The 22,932-nt window shown below is 38.9% G+C and overlaps 1 protein-coding gene across 7 annotated transcripts in view; it reads left to right on the top strand.

The window, feature by feature from the left end:
- Positions 1 to 22,932, top strand: part of MGAT5 (alpha-1,6-mannosylglycoprotein 6-beta-N-acetylglucosaminyltransferase) — a 371,902-nt gene that overhangs the window by 121,323 nt on the left and 227,647 nt on the right. Inside the window, exon 1 of one of the 7 annotated variants that reach the window (XM_027835554.1) lies at positions 4,524 to 4,543. The exons of the other annotated variants lie outside the window; for them this stretch is intronic. The gene's annotated coding sequence lies outside the window, so the exon portion shown is untranslated. Of the gene's footprint in view, positions 1 to 4,523; positions 4,544 to 22,932 lie in introns of those variants that run through there. 7 annotated transcript variants of the gene reach the window in all.

Raw genomic sequence — 22,932 nt, 5'->3', positions numbered from 1 at the left:
CACTAATGCAAAATGGGCAGGATTGGCCCTATAATGTAGTTGAGAGGCTTCTTGTAAGTGCCAGTAAATCCTTTCTATGATTCAGAATGGGTTTGTTTGTAATTGCTGGATGATTTGTGGTATCTTAGAAAGCTCATCTGTTACCCATCACCAGTTTATTCTCCTGTTTTTCTGAGATTATGTAGATGTCAAATTCTCTGATGTCTTTTGTGATTCGGACCCCCCCCCCCCAGCAGGGATCTCAAGGGGCCCTGTGCACTCAACAGTCTCCAGCCATCACTCTCTGTCAGACTGGTCTGTCAGCTCCTTCTCTTTTGTCAAGGGAACTTTTTTCATCTGCTTAACAAATGTCGCCTTGATGGCATCTCTTTGTGACTTGTAGCCAGGAGTTGGTTGTGGGCTCATCTCCCATTCTGATCATGTTCTTCTTCTCTGTTTCTGCCATATCTCTTTGCATTTGTTTTCCACCTCCACACTTTATTCTGTTGGCAATTCATGGAGCTTTTTCCAAGCTAATATTCCCCAAACCCTGTTTCCTTTTTAGTTGGTTTTTCTCCTTAGCTTTGTGGTCTCCACCCCGCCATTCTGTAAGGATTTTTGTGTGTTTAACAGCAGCAAGCACTGCATTTTCTTGCATGATATTAGGAAAACTTAGGTTAGGGGGATGCCAATCATGGTGTTAGTTTTGAAATTTTGGCTTTTTTTACTCTTAATTTCTCCATTATACTCATTTGTCATCTCTTTCTACTACAAAGTATACCTCCCATTTGTTGTCTCCTCATGATCTGCCTGAAGATTCCAGGGGGAAAAAAATACTTGGCACTTTCCTGTATGTTTTAGAATCCTGTTTTATTCCTGATGCAAATATTTTGCAAAAAAGCCCCTCTGTATCTGTATTGATTTTGATGAGAGCTCCAGAGGACAGGAACATGTTTTCCTTTGGGTTTTGTAGAAGGCTTAATAAATAACAAATAATAATGCTTTTTGTTATTATGTAGTATACAATCCCTCTCAATACACAAATGATACTATTCTAATAAGCCCATGGAATTACTAAGAATATTAGAATTGAGTTAGGCAACTAAGTGCTAAAAGCACTGGTCAGGATGACCTCAGTTCAAATCCTGCCTCAGATACTTACTGGTTGTATGACTCTGGGCAAGTTAGTTTCTTTATCTGTGAAATGGGGATAATAATAGCACTTAAATCCCAGGTTTGCCTTGAGAATCAAATGAATTAAAATATGTAAAACATATTTCAAACCTTAACTCTTTATATAAATGCTACCCTTATCTTCCTTCTCTTCCTCCTTTCTTCTCCTTTTCTTCTTCCTCCTCTCATTTCTTCCTTCTCCTCTGTCATCTAGAAAGTCATTATTAAATGGTATTGGTACCTATATATATGGATTTGTGTGTGTGTGTTTTTAAAGGCAAATGCTAATGACTCAGTATTTGAGTATCCATAAATTTCTAGCTCCCCTGTAAGAAATGCTTATACAGAAGAGCCTTCACAAGGAGCTTCCATTCTTCCAGAGTCTTCCCATCTCAATTTCTCTAGCTCCTAACTAGTTCCTTCAGTTGATTCAGAACATTATTATAAAGGAACCCAAGATCAGTCTCTTGTCTGGACCATTTGTAATGCTTATTACAGGTATGTACAATGTTGGCCCTGGAAGGATCCTTTAGAGATGATCAGGTTCTCTCTCGTTGACAGATTTCATTTGTATGCACCAGTTTAAACCCTAGCAAAATAAGCCATCTCACAAACATGTGCCATAGGACTTCTGTACATGTTTTCCTCCCTAGCAATAAGTAAGCTTCTTGAGGCCAGGGGCTTTCATCTTTTGTTTTTGTATCACAGAGCCTAGCACAGTACTCAATACATAGAAGGGGCTTAATTACTGCAGAATCAAATTGAGAGTTGACTACAGATACTGAGAGAAAAGGAGTAGATAGTTTACTACAAGCTGATCCTTTTTAGTAAATAAACATCTCTTGGGAGCATGTTATTTCTGTGGCAGGCCAGTATCATAGTTCTTTCTCCCCTATCTCCCCCCATCACTTGTAGTTTGCTTAAAAATTAAAAAAAAAATAATATGCAGCCCAAATGGTGTACTGGTACCTGCAAAAATGTAACTGTCTAGTGTGTGGGGTTGATCTACTATGGATAATTTATGGTATCACAGGATGAGAATGTGGATGACCGTACTAATGAGATAATGGGCTCCCTTGAAGTATTTTTAAATGCATATTTTACCAAGATAGTAATAAGAAGAAATCTTTTTGTGTCTTCTTATGAAATTCTGGGTTTTCTTTTGTGTATTTTATCCAAATCTATTTCTTAGCATCATTTTTTGTACATGAACAATTACCATGTGGTTTGCAGTTTTTGGTACTCATGGTTGCTGACATTATTATTCATAAAACTGCCATTGTGAAGCAGTGAGCCCATTTAAGTTACAAAAGGTGCTAAACACTCATTGAACAACCTTTCTTGTATGTGGCAGGAGATGTGTTTTTCTTCTGGTACTCTGGCCCTGCCTCCCATTAAATCTAATGTCTTCTCCCTGTGGCTTTTTTGCCTTTATGGACTCAAAATGAGGGCAAGTATTATGGAAATTTAATTATTTCCCTTCTGAAAGGCCTGGCTTAGGCATGTTTGGCATTTGTACTAGCATGAAGACCGATGGGATCAGGAAGGTGCAGCTTAGATTTCTCTATATGTATGTAGGACTCTTAGAAAATTTATCAGAGAAGAGAAGCAAAGCCTGTGTAATATATGAATTCAAATGTCACTCATCCAGAAAGAAAAGGCCAGGTAAACCAAAATATCTTCATTGGGTATTTGCAATCAACTTCTTGTCCCTTTGGGGCTTTTAAGTGTACTGCCTCAGAGTGCCTGTTTTCTTCCTTTTTCTATTATGAATTTGCAAATTCTTCCCTCTCTCCCATCTCTTAAACCATACATTCCTGATTTAGTTCTCTCTTATCGGTCCCCTTAGCAAGAAGGGACTCCTGGCTAAGACGAAGTCAGGGCCACTCCAACTGACTTGCTTTGATTGCTGTGATCCTGGATTTGATCTGTTTCCCTCGTTGCCGAGTTATCACTTAGAATATAATAAAAGCTGATTTTAAGTAGCAATTATTATATTCTTCATATTTATATCCTCACCACCTGGCACACTGCCTGCCTGGCAGGTAAGTGCTTAAAAAATACTTGTTAATTGATTCCTTGATGGACGCTGTTGCTATACAGACAGCAGGAGAGTGACCAAAATAAGACAGTTTCCTCTTAATTGAAGTTCTTGTGACCTTTTCATTCAACTCTTTGAGATGCCCCAAATACTGTCCTAGTCTGTAGTACCTGCCAATCAATCTACCAGTGTTTTTTAAAGACTTCTTATGTGCCAAGAGATAGAAAGACAAAAATGGAACAGTCCCTGTCCTCAAGCATCTTACCTTTTTCAGGGAAGAGATGACATATACACAATAAACATGGTAAATATGGGATAATTTTGGAGGGAGGAGGGGAGAGGGCATATATAGATATGTTATTATATATATTAATATAAATATATATTAATAACTATCATTTATATAGCATCTACTATGTGCCAGGCACTGTGTTAAGCCCTTTACAAATATTATCTCATTTGATCCTCACGACAAACCTTGGGAGGCAGGTGCTATTATTATCACCTCCTTACAGTTGAGGAAACTGAGGCAAAGAGAAGTTAAGCATCTTGCCCAAGGTCACACAGCTAGTAAGTGTCTGAGGCTGAATTTGAACTCAGATCTTCTTGACTCCAGGCCCCAGGCTCCATCCATTGATGGAGCTCCACCCAGATGTAGTCAGTGGATCAAGAAAGGCCTCCTGCAGGAGGTAGAACTTAAAGGTGAACTTTGAAAGGAATTAAGGGTTCTAAGACTTAGAGGGAAGGAAGACATGAACTGTAGGCATAGGAGAACTGCTTGCACAGTGGCAAGTGGTGGTAGATGAAAGTTTGTGTGATAACAGCAAGGGGAAAAAAAAAGTCTGTTAGCTTGACCATAGAGTGAGTGAAGGGGAATAATAAGAAAGAAGTCTTGGAACCAGATAATCAAGGACTTTAAATGCCATATTTTAGATGCCAAGGCGAGAACACTAAAACAGAAGGGGAATTAAAAATTTAAACAAGGGATCATTTAGCTAAGCAAGAGAAATAGTAATCTTGGAGTATTATGGCGGCATCATCCAAAAGTACTTTGAGGAGTTCATGCCATCATTATGGAATTGTCCTCAGCTATATCTTTTGTGAATGTAACTCAATATGTATATTCATGTTTGGGAGGAGGATCACTAGGTACTCTTGTAGAGTATTGGTTTGGGGTGAGAGTCCTAAGCTTTCCTGTAACTAATTTTCCCCAACTACACAGATTCCCAACTTTACAGGTACACATCTTGAATGTCATAGTGAAGATAATATCGGAATAGAGGCAGAAGACCTAAGTTCAACTCAAGACTAATGCTTCTTACCTCTTCGACCTTGGGCAAGATGATCATGGTAAAATTAGAGGGTTAGACTAGATGGCCTTTGGGGTCCTTTCTGGCTCTAACTCTACGCTATGAGAACTGAGAACTTGGAGCAAAGATTCTCTTCAAAATGTCTTCTTCTTTGTGTCTTTCCTCTCTTTTGATTCTACCCCTCCAACACAAGGTTTTCCGACTTAAACCAGCTGTCCCTGGCAGTGCTTTCTTCCCTGAACCTTTCTTTACCTTCCTTTCTCATCAAAACCTCCTTGTCCTGTGTCTTATCCATTCATGCCCTTGTTAGAGGACTGGTAAAATAATTTGCACCGAGATATTAGGTTCTGATAAAGTTGTGAGGAATATTTTAGATCACCTTTTATATTCAGGGTACTAAGCTAGGTGTTTGTTTATAATAGCTGTAGCTGGCATTTATAAAGGTTGATTGGGTAGGGATAGATATATACTCTGGCATTTATAGACATAATGCCAGCCTTCTATGAGTTTGTGATCTCATGGGGAAGATGTGTACACTATCTTAGAACACACCAGAAACAGAAAAGAAACAATTCTTGGAACCATTTTAGTGTGTATTTAATTTTTCTCCTGTCACAAGGAAGCCATTTAGACGCCCATACTTACTCTCTTTTAAAATACCAAGTCTCTCCACGAATTAATAATAATAATATCTAGCATTTATACGGTTATCCCTTCTATGTCATGACTTTCCCCATCGTGGTTTTGATATATCACGGGTTAGCGTAAATAATTAAATGGGAATTTTGGGGGAGTTTTGCAGAAGGCTAGCAGACAACACAGAAAACAACAACACAGAAAAAGTTTGGAAACTCAGCAATGCACAAAATAAATGTATGCTATTGTACAATATCAATCCAAATTTTACAACAAGGTACTGTAAACACCCCATAAAAGAAAAAGAAAAAATTCAGGCTTCTTCTCCAGTACAAAGAGAGGGCCCAGAAATTTTATGCAGATTTTCCAGATTGTGGGGGCTCTGTGCCCCAAATTCTCTCGATGTGGGAGGGATAACTGTATAGTGCTTTAAGGTTTGCAAAGTGCTGAGCATATATTAATTCATTTGATGTCACAACAACTATGAGGTAGGTGCTATTATTATCCCCATTTTTAAAGATGAGGAAACTGAGGCACAGAGAGAAATCACTTGCCCAGTCACACAGCAAGTAAGTCATATCTTTCTTGACTACCAAGGCCTGTGCTTTATCCAACCTAGCTGCCTATAAAATGAAATTTTCAGAAACATATAAACTATAACATATTGATTTGAAAGTATTATGCAGACCTGTTTTAAGAGAGTTTGAGTCCTTGATCACTTTCAAAGTAATTTTGTCAAAAAGAGTGCTGTATGAATTGGAACACTAAGCTTTTCTGGAGAGTTAAAACTCAAGCTGATGGGAATAAACTACAAAAGGGTCTGTGTGTGAGCAAAAAATGGGCAGATAAGCTTTAACATAGCAATTGTAGTATGGTATTAGTTCATTCTACAAAAATACATTGAGATTCTGCTACAGAAAGGTTCTATGATGCCTTAGGGACCAAGGGTTCAAACTCTATGTAGAGAATTAAAAATTTTTAGCTAAGGTTGAAACCAAGAAAAAGAATCTAGGAGTCATTGTAGTTGCTTAAGAACAGTGGACCACTGTGCTTCTGTGGCCAGAAGGCCAACGATAGATGGAACATCACCAAGAAGAGTGCTGGAAACTAAACAAATAACATTATCCTACACTTAAATAAAATAACGCTCCACAAAAATCCAATTTTCTTGTGTAATGGTGAAAGAGAAGTAACTGTGGGCTCTCCAGAGCTAGTACAACACATCCCCTGGTGGCTCTTAAAAGGCAGAAAGTACAGGCTTCACAATGAACTTTTATGTCATAGTCTAAGGAGCCGGCGAGCTAAGTTCAGAGAGACCCACCACCAGATATTTGGCTGCCAGGTGAGGAATTCTTTTGGCCAGAGCAACTCATGTCTACAAAGATGTGAGGAGTTAGAAGTTGCATCAGTTAGAGAAGTACTTACACTGATGCAGAAATACCAGGAGCAGAACCACGGTCTGTATAAAATGTTTGTCGATCTGACCACGGCCTTTGACACTGTCAGTCGTGAGGGCTTGTGGAAGATCACGACAAAATTTGGTGTCCTGGAAAAGTTCATCAGTATTATATGTCAGGTTCATGATGGCATGCTTGCCTGGATTCTGGATAATGGAAGATGCTCTTGTGTTTTCCCAATCACCAATGTAGTGAAACAGGATCGTGTGCTTGCTCCCATGCTTTTTAGCATGATCTTTTCAGCAATGTTGTCAGATGCCTTCAACTCAATGAGGACAAAAACAGCATCAAGGTCCGGTACTGTACTGATAGTAAGTTATTTAACTTGAAAAGGCTACAAGTCAAGACCAAAGTGGAGGGAGAGTTGGTATGTAACTTTTTGTTTGTAGATGACTGTGCGCTCAATACAGCCTATGAGGCTGAGATGCAGCAAAGTTTGGATTGATTCTCTGCCACTTGTGTTAATTTTGGCCAGACAATCAACACTAAGAAAATAGAGCTTCTCCATTAGCCAGTGTGCTACAGCACCCATACATGGAACTATCAGTTATAGCAAATAGAGAAATTCTGTGTGCTGTGGATAAGTTCACTTACCTTGGCAGTATACTTTCCAGGGATGTGCACATAGATGATGATGCTTACACACACATTGCCAGAGTTTGTTCAGTATTCGGGTGGCCCTGGAAAAAAATGAGGGAGAAAAGAGGTATTAGACTGCATACCAAACTGAAGGTCTACGGAGTTGTGCTGACCTCATTGTTTTATGCCTGTGAAACCTGGGCATTATACCAGTTTATTAGTGCCATGCCAGGAAACAAAATCACTTTCATTTGATTTATCTTAAGGAAGATTCTGAAGATCACCTGGTAAGATGAGGTACCAGGCACTGAGGTCCTATCTCAAGCTGAACTGCCAAGCATTCAAACTCTGCTGCAGACAGCGCAACTCAGATGGACTCATCACGTTGTTTGAATGCCAAATGTACATTTGCCTAAAAGATCATTTTATAGAGAACTCACACAAGGCAGATACTCACATAGAGGTCAGAAGAAGCGATGCAAGGACTCTCTCAAGGTCTCTCTGAAGAACTTTGGAATTGATTGTGAGGCATGGCAGACACTGGCACAGGACAAACCAGCATGGTGTGCCCACATCAAAGAAGGCATTGTGCTCTATTAGCAAAGCAGGATTGCAGTAACCCAAAAGAAACATGAGATGCTGAAATTTAGAGATATCTCTACTCCAAATGTTCATATGGACTATTTGTGCCCAACCTGTGGTGTAGCCTTCTGAGCTTGTATTGGGCTGATCAGCTCCAGTTGGACACATTGTACCTTACCTCCAAGGTAGTGATATCATTTTGGTCGTCTTCAAGCACGAAGGACAGCAATGAACCAACGTGGATGTAATCATGGATCTTTTGAACTATATAAGACAAGTCTGTGTCCCCATCTGAAATGTTGCATGCAGTTCACTGTACTTGGAACATAATATAATTTAATTCAGAAACATCTAGAGAAGAAGAACTAAAATGATTGGATGGTTATCTGTTTTCTTTTTTTGGAGGGGGGGAGAACATTGTTATATGAAGATGGACTAAAAAGATTTAGTCTAGATTAAAGTTCAAGTCTAAGAGGGAACATGACTGAAATCTAAAATTTCAGAAACTGTGGGTGTGGTGCAACTAATTCAGGAAAAATCCTGAAATGCAAAAGTCAGGGGACCTGGTTTGAAATTTGAGCAAAGTAACTTTATGACAGATTAAAATAAAGGCTCTTGATGCGGTGAAAATTACTCTGGAGTCAGAAGACTTGAGTTCAAATCCTGTTCACTTCTTACATGTGAGTTTTCAGGTGAGCCTCTGAACTTTTTGGTCCACAATTTCTTTAACTGTAAAATGAAGTAGTTGATTGAACTAGATGACTTCTAAGGTGCTTGCCAGCTGTAAATCTGTGATCCTAATAGTCTGACATTTAGTTTAAGGCCTGGTCTAGCTAAGTTCAGAGAGGCTTAGCATCATAAGTAAAGACCACGTAAGTAAAGACCACAGCAGGGGAATTAATATTTGGCTTACACAAGTTATATTTATAACAGCTGCCTCTTACCACCTTATAACTACATAAATCATTTCCCCCTTATAAAATTGGATGGGGCTATAGGTGTTTCCCCTCTCCTCCCACCCCTCATCCCTCACCCCCATTTTGCTAATATTGGCTTTGACCCTGGAGAAAGAGAGAGATTTTACACATTTTTTAGAGCAAGAAGATTAAGCATGCCAATGCTCTTATTTTTTTTTTTTGGTCTGGGTTTATAATTTTTTCATTGTAGGTAACTTAGTTGTAACTTATGGCCCTAAAAATTAGTCTGAGGCATTAAGAAGTTAAATGATTTGCCCTTGATCATATAGCTAAGTAGGTGTTAGAAGCAGGACTGATTTCCAGGCTAACCTTCTACCTCCGGGATCTTGCTTGTTGTTCAGGCATTTTATTTGTGTCTGACTCTTTGTGACCCCATTTGGGGTTTTCTTGATAAAGATACTGATGGGAGTGGTTTGCCATTTCTTTCTCCAGCTCATTTTATAAATGAGGAAACTGAGACAAACAGGATTCAGTGACTTGCCCAGGATCATACAGTTAGTAAGTGTCTAAGGCCAGATTTAAACTCAGGAAGATGAGAATTCCAACTTCAGGCCCAGCCACCTTATCCACTGAACCACCTAACTGCCCCATCTTGCTTCTTCTCATTTTTCACTTGATAAAAGTGACTCCCTAAGTAGGTAGCAGCTTGCTTAAGGCCATAAGGCCCTTCAGTGGGAGAGCTAAGATTCAAAATCAGGGTTTCCTGCTCTAGGTGTAGTGTTCTTTTTTACAAAGAAGACCTGATGAGTCTACACCAAAATGCTCCCCTACATTCCAAGATCCATCTACAATCCAAATTTTGATACTTGATTAATTGGGTGTGACTTTGGGTAAGTCACAGCCTTTCTGAGCCTGTTTCCTCATATATAAAATTGAGATAATAATACTGATCATGCCTACCTTATTGTGAAAATTGAATGAAATAATATAGGTTATATGCTTTGTGAACACTGAACATTCACAGTGTTAAAGCACTGTACATATTTCAGTTATTCATTGTTACTAAATAGTTTATTTTGTGCGTAGTACAGGTAGCAGGTAAGAATGATCAGAGATTGTGATTAGTGGATTAAAGATTTAGCTAGATTAATGTGATGTTATTCTACACATTTTAAATGTATAAATACATAAATACATATGTTAGTCAGTGAACATTTAAGTGCCTATAAACACATATAAATGTATATAAGTATATATACACACATATGGGGAGAGTGGGAGGGACACAGAGAGAGAGAGAACCAGAGATAGGTATCCCCTGAAATAACCTTGTTCACTGGTCCTTAACATTAGGTGAGACATAAATATTAGGTGAGATATAAATATTAGGTGAGATTAATATTAGGTGAGATATAAAGCAAGATTTTTGCTTGCCTAAAGTTTTTGCCATTTTACTAGAAGAGACCAAGTCCTTTGTGTGGTGAGACCCTCCATGCTGGTACAACAAGGTCCAGAATATTTCAGAACTTCCTGGAAGAGATCTGCAGTCACTCAAAGGATTTTGGCCTGTCCATCCACCTAAGAGAGACCAAGTGGGTGAAAAATATCTAAAAGACCAAGTGGATTAAATTGTCTGTTGCCCATATTTCCATATGTATTTGTATGGATATCCTATAGTGCTCATTCAACAGTAATTATATCTATCTGGGACAGAAGGTACAGATGGACAATGAATTGGGCCTGGAGTTGAACAGGAGGAAGAAAACATGTTTGATTGCTTTGGGGAAATTGTAAACCTCCATTACTGACTGCAAGTTTCCCCTAAGAGTGGAAGCCCATTTTTCAATGCTAACAGTCTGCTAATGTTGCTATATGGCAGTGAAACATAGACTCCACCTGCCTGCAAAGAACCAAAAGTGAGTATCACACAGAGGCAGTGGAGTGAAGGATGATAGGCGTGAGCAAGCTACAACCTGTAGCCAGAAGAAACTCGGAAGAACAAAGGGGGAAAAAAAGCATCAAAGAGTTGCCTGGGGTTAATTAGGTAGGTAGAGCACTGGCCTTGGAGTTAGGAGTACCTGAGTTCAAGTCGCCCTGAGACACTAGCTGTGTGACCCTGGGCAAGTCACTTAACCCCAATTGTACACACACACACACACACACACACAAAACGAGAGTCAGGGGAGAAGAGTTGCCTCTTGGGATAAACAGATGAGTTGGTCACATGGCAAGGATGAGAGATGACAGGTAACCAGAATGCTTCATCTCTATACTCACAGTATTAGAGGGTACCTAGGAAGGTCTGTTCTATGTTGGATAGTTCCCTTGAGTTTAACTTTTTGGAAGATGGAGAAACAGAATAGTCAGGCTTAAATAGGTTTCAGTCTGCATTGTTGAAGAGAACCCCTAAATTGATGAGATCACAGGTCTCTTTTGAGTTTTAAAATTCTATTTGTTTACTTATTTATCTGTTTTTGGCTAGGCAATGGGGTTAAGTGACTTGCCCAGGGTCACCCAGCTAGTAAGTGTCAAGTGTCTGAGGCCGGATTTGAACTCAGGTCCTCCTGACTCCAGGGCCGGTGCTCTATCCACTGCACTACCTAGCGTGCCCTGAGTTTTGAAATTCTAAGTAGATATGTAGGCATGCCCTGCCCAACATTATGAATTGGTTCTGTGAAAATGTGCCATTAGTTAAAACAACTTGAGTTCCTTCCATGACAGAAATATTATAAATGGTGATGGTGGCTAATTAGCATTACAGTAGGATTTTGAAAACACTAGGCAGGGTTTAGTTATATATTGTGATTGATTATGTTGGATGGACTGGCACTAATTCAGGCCTACAAATGTGTGCTATGCAGCATATTTAGATGAACTAGTCCAATCATATAATTCTGTCAGCCATGAAGCCTCCATTTCCCCTCCCCCCACTTAATAGTATTTTATTTTTTCCAATTACATGTAAAGATGATTTTCTTTTTTCTTTTTTTTTTCAGGCAATTGGGGTTAAGTGACTTGTCCAGGGTCACACAGCTAGTAAATGTCAAGTATTTGGTCTGAGGCCGGATTTGAACTCAAGTCCTCCTGATTTCAGGGCTGGTGCTCTTTCCGCTGTGCCACCTAGCTGCCCCCATAAAGATAATTTCCAACATTCATTTTTATAAGATTTTGAGTTCCAATTTTTTTCTCCCTCCCCCCTCCCCAATACAGTATGAAATCTGTTGTAGGCTATATGTGTACAATCCTATTAGATATATTTCCACATGAGTCATGTTGTAAAGGAAGAACCAGAGCAAAAGGGAAACCAGGAGAACTATATTTCCCTCCGTCCTATACCCCCACCCCCGTTTATTCTGTTCTCTCTTTCATTTCACCCCGTCCCTCCTCAAAAGTGTTTTGTTTCTGACTATTACCTCCCCCAATCTTCCCTTCCTTTTATTAATCCCCCCCTTCTCTTATCTCCTTCCCCTCCTGCTTTCCTGTAGGGTAAGATAGATTTCTATTCACAATTGCATATGTATGTTATTCCCTCTTCAAACCAGTTCTGATGAGAGTAAGGTTCACTCACTCCCCCTTACCTCCTCCTCTTTCCCTCCACTGTCAAAGCTTTTTCTTGCCTCTTTTATGTGAGATAATTTACCCCATTCTACCTCTCCCTTTCTCTTTCTCCCAGTACATTCCTCTCTCAACTCTTAATTTTATTTCCCTCTTTTCTTGAAGTGGAAACAGTCTACCTGGATTTAATTGATTAAACTAGAGTCTACTTATACAGGCAGTTGTTAAAACTAGTATTGGCTGTATTCACTATGATAAAGAGCAAAACATAAATAAACAGATATCCAAATGTATTCTTTCTTGTTAGAGCATTAATAATTTCTCCCAAATCATACTGTACTGCCATGAACATGTTATAAGATTATCATTATAAAAATTATGTAGTTTTTATATAGTTATCATAGATGTATTTTAATAGGTTTAAATTCAGTAATAAAAGACTAGGGGTTACCAGGAAATGATGTGGATTTAGCATATTTACAACTTCTACCAATCAGAAAGAGACAGCTAGGTGACTCAGAGGATATAGCACCAGGCCTGGAATTAGGAAGACCTGAGTTCAAATTCAGCCTCACATACTCACTAACTGTGTGACCCTGGGCGGATCATTTAACCTCTGTTTGCCTTAATGCATTGGAGACGGAAATAGCAAACTAGTCCAGTATCTTTGCCAAGAAAACCCCAACCAGGATCCCAAAGAGTCAGACACAATTTAATGACTGATGAGAAGACAGGGAGCAAGGCCATGAATTCCTTGGTGAAGTCTTTGAAGGTGAAACACTTCTCTTTCATCCTTTTAGTGAGATTAGTGGACAGATACCTAAATTAAAGAAGATCAGAACTGAGATGAAGGAGGCTTCTGTTAGAGTTAGACTTTTTCATCCTTGTTTTAATTGGGAGGTGATGATGGGAAGAAATAATATCACAGAGAAGGCATTGGACTAGATGTCTGGAATCAGGAGTTCTCTGTCCAGCTCTGCCATTGACTCACGGTGTGATTGTAAATATGTCACCTAATCTGGGTGCTTTTTCATCTACAAAATCAGAATGATAGTAATAGAATAACAGCTAATGTCCCCCTCCCCTCACCTTCATTTCTAAGGAAGATAACTCACCCTGTGCCATAGGCCTGTCCAGTCTCTTTTTATACCAGTCTGAACCATTAGAATTCAGAGAAATAAGTATGTTCCCCTCTTTTACTGGCTGATTTGGAAAATTTTGGATTAGAAAGATACTAAAGTTATACTTGGTTTTCAAGGACAAGCCAGAAACTGTTGTCAAATCCTCTTATGTAAGGAAGAGATGAGAAGCTCATGCCTGTCCTAGCTACCACACAGGGCCATGAGGATCCAATGAGAACGTATGTGAAAAGAAATACAAATATAAATAAAAATTTAAGGCATTATTATTATAGGAAAGACAGATGGGCTGGGGGAGATTCTAACTAGCAATACAGTTGCCTTTTTTGTTGTTGTTAAAAGGAGGAACTGAGAAGGAGCCAGGGTACCAGTGAAGTAGCTTCTTTCTCCGAATGAAGTGTAAACTTCTGGAATTAATCTAGGAGGTCATATTTTTAAAGACTTTATAGCCAACAGGCTTAATTACCAGGCAGCCAGGAACAGCTCTGCCAACTTGGAAACATACCACATGGATCACTTTACAGAAGCCCCCAAGTCCCAGGCGTGAGTGCTTGACAGCAGTGAGTATTTTGGAAAGCACCCCCGAATGGTGGCAGCAGGGCACTTCCACTTCAGGAGTGGCATTGGGTCATTGAGTACCAGCCAGTGCTGTCATTGTCACTTGAGTAATATTGGCCCCTCCACAAAGGTAGAGTTATGGGTGCATTTGCATGTTGTATTTTAAGGGAAAACCACTATCACTTCATTTTACCAAAATATGCCACTGAGCCACAAGATACACTGTTATCCACCATCCCACTCCCTTTCATTAACAAGTTTTTACAAGCATCTAGCAATACCTGAAATGTATCCTTAGCATTGTTTTTTTTTTTCATCCTTTCTATAGGCAATTATTTTTTAGAGTTTTAGATAGTTCCCCCATCCTCAGTGACCTTTTGTCCTTGACCCTACTTTCTCTTTTCCAGAGATCAAGATGGTTTTACAAATGGAATTTTAACCCATTACATACATTGTGTTCATTTTAAAGCAAAAACACACTATTAATCTCTACGTTCCTAAAACAGTCTTCCTCTCTCTAGTATATAACATAAGCCTATCTCTGAGGTTTGTCCATAGTTGCCTCAATTCATATTCAGCCTTCAAATATCCAGGACCTTTTCCTAAGCTATCATGGCCCTAGGACTCACATAATCACTTCTTTATCACCTCTACCTGCAGGCTTACAGTGGGAGACTTCTGAGTGAGGACCAGATTGGCTCAGATGTTTCTAAACTTTAAGCCTAGATATTTGACATTTATATATCCCATAAATTTCATTTATCTAAACTCTTCACATCCAAGGTTATTTACTGCTAACTATTTCATGTTATCAGAAATTGGGAAGACATGCTCAGTATTAGTTTTCTTCTTTTCTTTTTCTATGGTGGTGGGGATGAGAGGGAGGAAATATATTTTGTCAGTAAAAAAAGAATTTTAAAACAGAAATTGGACAACAGACTTAAGTGCACTGAATAATAACATAAAAATAAATAATTTCCTAACTGCACCTAAGGGACTAAAAAATTACTTAATACACCAGTGAAACTACTTCTAATTTATAGGAAGGGGTTACAGAGGCCCTGAGAAGCCAAGTTACTTGGCCTAGATCAGAAAGGAAAACAAAAGCCAAAAAGAAAACAGAAGCCAGACGTTTTCATTAAATATACCCCGTTGGCAGAGGCCCACCTATCTGAAGTACTGAGGGAGTCATCATTCCAGATTCGGTTTTCTTGCTTCTTGGCAATATGGATTCAGAGTCCAGGTCCCAAGTTGGCTGGCCTACCATTTGCTAATTAGTCTCTGGCATTGAGATTTTTTTCTCCTTGTTGAAGATGCTAGTCTACAAATCAACAGGCACAAAGGGAGACCAAGTCTTTGAGTAGGAGACAAATTCTAGATGATACTTCAAACAGTCAAGTGAAAATAGTAAGATAGAAAAGTATCACCTTCCCAGGAAGCAGCTAAGCATTAAATTAAGGAAGAAAGTGAATCTGGTGTCAAACACAAGAAATCTAGAATGTCTGATCAATCCTAAATTAATAACGCTAATGAAGCTAATTCTTCTTAGTGCTGAAGGTAGGTGGAAAACCACAAAGAAATTTTAGGAACTATGTAAAATAATGTTTCTTTTCTTTTTTCTTTTTTTTTTGGCCAGCCAATGGGGTTAAGTGACTTGCCCAGGGTCACACAGCTAGTAAGTGTTATGTGTCTGAGGCTGCATTTGAACTCAGGTCCTCTTGAATCCAGGGCCAGTGCTCTATCCACTGTGCCACCTAGCTGCTCCAATAATGTTTCTAAGGAGGCATTTTGGTGAGGTGGAACAATCACATTGGATTTAAAGTAAGAGTATATAAATTTAAATTCTGGCAGTGCTATTTTTTTTTAAAACTTCTCTCTGGCTGACTCACTACCCCTCTCACCTCAGTTTTCTCACCAGTAAAATGAGATATTGGGCTAGATTGATCTCTACTGTCCCTGTAGATGTGGATAGGTCAAAATTCTAAATATTTCAAACATCTAGAATCCAGATAGCCAGGATCCCAAGGCTAAAGTTAAAAAAAAAATGAAAATAGTTGTCAGAAAGCTGGTGTACTTTCTTCTGTAAGAGGAAGTAGAGCAACCCTCAGGACAGAGATGTTTGACTTAGGATTCTGTGTAAAATTTTGGTTAGTGATTTGATAAGCTTGGTGATCTGATACCCCCTGTAGACTTTCAGTTCTGCCCTAGTTTTCAACAGACATCAGATTTGAAGAATGATGTGGGTTGCTGTTAGCTGACCCAGTGACAGCACTGAAAAGTGACTACTGAGGTGAAAGGAAAATGCTCAGGAAAAAGACCCAGTGGCCTGAGGACGTTGAGTGTCAGAACAAACTACCCCACACATCTGAACCCCACACAGCCCCTGAGGGCATCCCTGCATTGTAGCACACCTGGAATTTTCAAGAAAGAGCTGAATTATTTTCTCTGTGTTCTGTTTACTGTGGTAGAAATGGTTAAAAGTAAGAAGAATCCTGAGTTCTGGATAGAGAGGTGGTTAGATTGGAGTTCAAGTCCCATCACTGATCATTCTGGCTCAGTGACCCTTGACAGCTCAGGATACATAAATTACAGTGCACTGGTAGAGAGAGTATCTTCACCCAGGAGCCCCAGCCCCTAAATCTATTCCAGTTTAAAGATGTCAGACTCAGTTCTATAGAAAACTCCCTAATTCCCAGAGTAAATTTTTTTTCTCTACTTATTTGTTGGACAGAAACTGCAAAGTGACTTTTGACTGCCTGTGAGAGCAAGAAATAGAGATTCAGAGAAACTAAGTTAGGTTACAGTTGAAGGAGGTCAAAGGTCAAGTTTGCAAAAGAAAATAAGTCAAAGACATAACTAAAATTTGGTGCATGATAGGCATTAGTATGTCATTAAAGCTGGGTAGGGGAATAGGATCCCTGGAGATGAAAGTACTATATAAACTGTAGCATACAGAGAACAGTCTCAGAAAATAGGAGCTTATTAAAGGACACTATCAGTGGGGAAAGAATGAGCAATCTTACCATCTTCTCATTGGAAATCTGTTCAAAGTGATATTAGTGACATTTCAGACTATACTTTCGTTTAAAAAAGGTGGGGAGGGTAAAGTGGGGGAGAGGAAGCTGTGTAAAAAAGCAACCTATAAGCCAGCTCAAGGATTTGATCTAATAGTCCACTGAAACTGGCTTTGATCCTTACCTGCTTTAACCAACACTTCAAAAGAAAAAGGAAAAAGAAAACTAAACGCATTAGCTCTCCATTCAATCGAACAAGTATTTATTGAGGGCTTGCTTATGTATTCAAATCTATGGAAGATGTTGTGGAACAATGAGAAATAAAAAGCATAGTCCCAGGCTATTAAAGGAATTTTTAACCCACCTGGGGAGACAAGACTAACATTTGTGAAACAATACAAGGTGCTAGATAATTGAGAACTGAATCCATGTGATAAAATGATGATAATTATATAAATTCAGAGAAGGAGAAAATCACTGTAGGCTGGTCAAAGAAATCTTGGGAAATGTTAGAACTTCCTCCTAAGAGAACAAAGAAAGAGGAAAGCCAAGTCAACAAACATTTAATAAAGTCTTGTTGTGTGCCAGGTGCTATAGTGAGCATTGGGAAATTAAGCCATTATGTAGAAAAACAACAGCTCTTTTTATTGTAGCTCAAACCCGGAAACAAAAGGGTGCCCATCTCTTAGGAAATGGCTAAACAAATTATGGTACGTGAACATAATGGAATATTGCCAGTCTGTAAGAAATGATGAAATAGATCATTTAAGAGGAAGAGACATCATTGATGCAGACTGAAGCGGAGCTATGAAAACAATTTATACGATAGCACCATCATTATAAAGAAAACCACTTCGAAAAACTTTAGAACTCTGATCAGTGCAATCACTTCCTGCCAGAAGGGTGATGGATTTAAAATCCAAAATGAAACATACATTTTTGGACGTGGTTAATGTTGGAATTTTGTTTTGCTGGACTATGACTTTTCCAAGGTTTTTTTTTTCTTTTTTCTTTTTTATTATTTAATTGGGAGAGGTTGATGGGAAGAGACAAATGTTTGTAAAAATTTCCTATATAAGGTACCCAATAAAAAGGAACAGGTAGGACTTGAGTTGGACCTCAGAAGTGGAGTTAAATTTGGAAAGGCGCAATGGGTAATCGTACCCTTTTAGAGTCACTCAGTGTAAATAACTACATTATTTGTCATTCCCTTTCCTGACCTAGAAGGGGTATCTGTGCCAGAAAAAGGTTCTGCCACTTAATGGAACATGGGAATAATTTATGGGAGAAGGCTAACACTCAACCTTGAGGCAGGTTCCCTATATTGTAGCACATATGCTGTTCATTCAAGTGCACAATGATACTGTTGCATGAGAGAATATGGTTATGGAGGAATAGTTATATACACATGAGAAATAGTTATGTATACATGAGAAGATATAAAGTGCTTTGGGAATTCAGAGGGACAGAAAGATCACTTTTTGCAGAGAATATCATTAGATTTCATTAAGTACGTAGCATCTGAGGTCGACCTTTGAAGCATGGATTAGATCTGAATAGGATGAGAAAGAGAGGAAAGACTTGTGCCTGGTGGGTTCCATCTATAGTGGTTTCCTGAATTTTTTTTCTTGTTTCTGCACAGATAACATATACATACATATGCACATGCACACATGTGTGTATATGTGTATGTTTATACACATCTAGATATAAATAGATATATATTTTTTTTTTTAGATATAAATAGATACATATTTAGGTCCATGTATATATACCCATATATACATATAATACATGAGTATGCATGCATACCTGTGTATATACAGTGTGTGCAAGTGCATGTACGCATGCATACACATGTATGTGTGTTCATGTACATATACTATGTGTATACATACCTCACCTTTAGTTCTTCTAACCTGAGACTCTAACATTTCACTTCATCCATCTCAGCATCCCTTTCACTCTGCCTTTTCTCCATGTTCCAAACCTACTAGCCCTTTAAAAGTTGCCAATTTCATCCTACTTCTACTCAGAGCTACGTAACTAACTCTTACTTCTCCCTAGCAATAATATTTCTGGATTGTGTATCTTTCTAAATGTTAGTATTTTAATACTTAATTACAGTTCATTTCCTCTGACCTTACCGAGAGTGAACGTATCCTTAAATACAAAAATTATAGTCAGTTATTTCCAAGGATGGATTGAAGTCAGCTCAGAGGGGAACCAATTGTTAAATTTTCAGTGCGTGATCAGTTACACTTTGAAAATAGGCAAGTGCGCCCAAACAAGATTTAGTTTTCTGTTTTGTTGATTGTCTAGACTTAGGAAATGATCAGGGAAATGTTGATGCAGATTCAGTTTAAAAGTGTATTCTGGGGGCAGCTAGGTGGCACAGTGGGTAGAGCACTGGCTCTGTAGTCAGAAGGACCTGAGTTCAAATCCAGCTTCAGACACATAATCCTCATGGGCTGTGTGACCTGAGCAAGTCACTTAACCCTGATTTCCTTGCCAAAAAAAAAAAAAGTTTGTTGACTGACTCGTTTTGGGGCAGCCAGGTGTCTCAATGGATAGAGCACCGGCAGTGGAGTCAGGAGGACCTGAGTTCAAACAGGGCCTTAGACACATAAAACTCACTAGCTGTATGACTTTGGGCAAGTCACTTAACCCTGACTGCCACACTAAAAAAAAAAAATTGTATTCTGCTTACATTCCTTTCCACCCCTAAAACTGGTGGTTTAAACATTTGCTAGCATACCTTTGCTTGATAAACTTTGTCATATTCTATTCCTTCTAGAGGAGATGAGTGAGACAGGAATGGAAATGTGAAATGGCAAAGGCATTGTGTGGTTAGCTACTGAAAACTTTTAAAAAATGTCAAATGAAAATACAGCAGACATCTTATTAACCACCTGTTGTGTTAAATGCTGGAAATAATACAAAGTTTAGGTAAAATACCTGTCCTTTCTTTTATAACTTGTACAGTGTAATGAAGAGTGTGTGTGTGTGTGTGTGTGTGTCTGCGTGTCTGTGTGTAGGGGCAAGTGGGAAACATTAATGTAGATAACTATACTATGCAATATATTGAATAGGTGTTTTAGAGAACCACACAAAAAGAACAATATGAGAACTAAGAGTATATGTGTTTATGTTATGAGCCTTTGTTTTGAAAAGCTATTGCAGCATTTTGCTATGTTTTGAAAAGCTATTAAGCATTTTGCTTAATAAATGTTACATCTCGTCATTAGTGAAGATCACAGTAAACTAACATGGCTCATACAATGATCCCTATCTTTGTCGGGGCTAAAAGGGACCTCAGGGGTCATCTTCTCCAGGTCTCTCACTTTGTAGAAGAGGAAATACACCAGGGAGAAAGTGACTTTTTGAGATCACACTGTTAGCAGCAAAATGAAGGCTAGAAAATAGTTCCTTTGACTCAAACAGTCCAGTTCTTTACATTGCACTCCCACCCCCACTTCACCTCAGCTTTCTTTTTTCTCTGTACATAGCATTGCCCTAAATTCTGTAGAAGTGGGATAGCTGGGAGAGGGAGATACAAAAGATATAAGATACTATACCCATCCATCTTCAAGGAATTTATCCTTTACCTGGAGATGGAAAGCATGCTCCCAAACACATTCATGGGCAATGACATCTCAAAACTCTCACAGGGTTGTTGTGAGGATCAAATGAGATAACATATGAAAAAAACTTTGCAAGCCTTAAAGTTATATATAAATGTTGTTCCTATTAATTAATTAAGCAACTAGGTGGCACAGTATATCAAGTGCTGGACTTGGAGTCAGGAAGACTAGTTCCTTTCATTCCTCAGGCACCTTTCAGCTGTGTGGCCCTGCACAAGTCCTTTAACCTCTCCTGGGCATCAGTTACTTCATCTGTAAAATAGGGATAATGGCACCTACCCCACAAGACTGTTTTTGAGGACCAAATGAAAAAAATATATGTGAAGTACTTTGCAAACTGAAAGTCCTATGTAAATGCTAGATGTTATCATTACTTTTGAACAGTTTTTGAAAAATGTCCTCTTCTTGTAGTGGAAGTAGGAAGCCTGCTAAGTGAAGATGGGGAAGCTGGATGGCAAAAATGAAGACACACAGTTGATAAGTCTGGCAGGCATGCTGGAATAGAACAGCTGTGATGGAAGTAATGGCAGGGATAGGGAGGGGAGAGCAGCTAATAAGAAGGGCCTTTTTTACATACTTAAATAGTGATGCAAGCAGAAATCTATGTGTTCTCAATCAATATTTGCCCCACCCTCCAAATATGTTTTTGGTCATTGGAAAGAAATTTTTGATACTTTTGTGTGGGATTGTAAGAGAAGGGAGGTCCCTATGACATCTCTCTTATGGTCCTTGGAGATTCATTGGTGTATTCCTTATCCGAATGGGAGGTGTGCATGTATTTTTTTTTAGTGCTAAAAGGAAGAGCTGTGTGTTGGGTTCAATGCAATGTTATTTCCAATAGGTTTCAGCTGTGTCCAACTCTTTGTGACCCCATTTGGGATTTTCTTGGTAAATATACTGGAGTGGTTTGCCATTTCCTTCTGCAACTCATTTTACAGTTGTAGAAACTGAGGCAAACAGAGTTAAGTGATTTGCCCAGAATCACACAGTGTCAGAGACTGAATTTGAACTCATATCTTCCTGTCTCCAGGCCTAGCACTCTATCCAACATTCCACCTAGCTGCCTATTCAATGTAACATATAATTTACTAAATCTCTCTTGGGTTCAAGGTCTTTAGGCACAGGGGATACAAAGATGAAGGAGCACATTAGTTGTTTGTTGTTGTTTGTCCTTCATTTTCGAAGAGGACCAATGATGTCACTGGTGATGTCTTGATTTGAACGTGAATTAGATTTAAGTGAGGCAGAGTTACACAGTTGTCAGCTTCACTCACTCTTCCAGCATCCTTGAAGTCCAGTGGCAGAAAAAAAGTCTAGATGACCTGAGCATCTTTGATGTCTAACCAAGCTCTAAGACTGCTCATTCACCTTTGGTGTCTACCTTTACCCAACTCTCACCTGTGGCTCCAAGAAACTGTAGCGTGTGCAGCAGCCAAACACCAGTAAAACCATCTCAGCAGATAGGCTAAATCAGGCTGAGAGGAACCGACAGGCCTCAAACCCATAGGTGAGTAAGGAAGATGTCAACCCCAAGAATGTGAGGACCTTTCCTGGCAGAATGGGTGGATGAGAACAATTTGTTCCAATGGCCATGAAGGCAACCGAAGCAGGCTCTGTGGAGTTCTTAGAGCTTGGTTACGATATTAATATATTTACCTGGAAGGTTAGAAGTCATTTAGAAGTTAAGTGACTTGCCTAAGATTTTCTCTTAGGCTGTAGAGTTAGGATTGATAAAGTAGATTAAAGGTAAGCACTGAGAGTTTTGCTTGGAGAGATGGTATGATTAAAACAATTTTAAGGGATATTATTGCGTAGAGACACTGGATTGAACCAAACTCAGAAGCTCATATAGTGGTCCAGGTGGAGGCTTTGAAAAAGATAGTCCAAACTAGCAATATATTATGGAAGAAAAATTAGGAAGATTTGGACAGACTGCTAATGATGGATGAAGAAGCAGGAGGAGGCAAAAATTACTCTAAGGCTGTTAGTCTGGGAGAAGGGAAAGAATGATGTAGTTGAGGATGGGGGGGAAGGTGGAGAAAAGTCATAAAATAGTTACAATTATATTATTTTATTTATATAGAATCGTAGAGTTAGTGCTGGTAGAGCCTTTAGAGGCAGATAAATAGCACAATGGCTAGAGTGCTAGGATCCAAGTTCAAATTCAGCCACAGATGCTTATTTGCTGTGTGATCCTAGGCAAATTATTTAATCTCTATCTACCTGAGTTTCTTTAACTGTAAAATGGGGATAATAATAACTAACACCTATCTCTAAGGGTTGTTGTGAGGATCAAATGATTGCAAAATGTTTAACATGGTACCTGTCACATAGTAGGCACTTAATAA

This window comes from Vombatus ursinus, unplaced genomic scaffold (genome assembly GCF_900497805.2).
Source record: "Vombatus ursinus unplaced genomic scaffold, bare-nosed wombat genome assembly UNPS02014816.1, whole genome shotgun sequence".
In the NCBI taxonomy this organism is placed as follows: domain Eukaryota; kingdom Metazoa; phylum Chordata; class Mammalia; order Diprotodontia; family Vombatidae; genus Vombatus; species Vombatus ursinus.
Note: the sequence above shows the minus strand (reverse complement) of the source record. Positions and strands in the feature narration are given on the sequence as shown.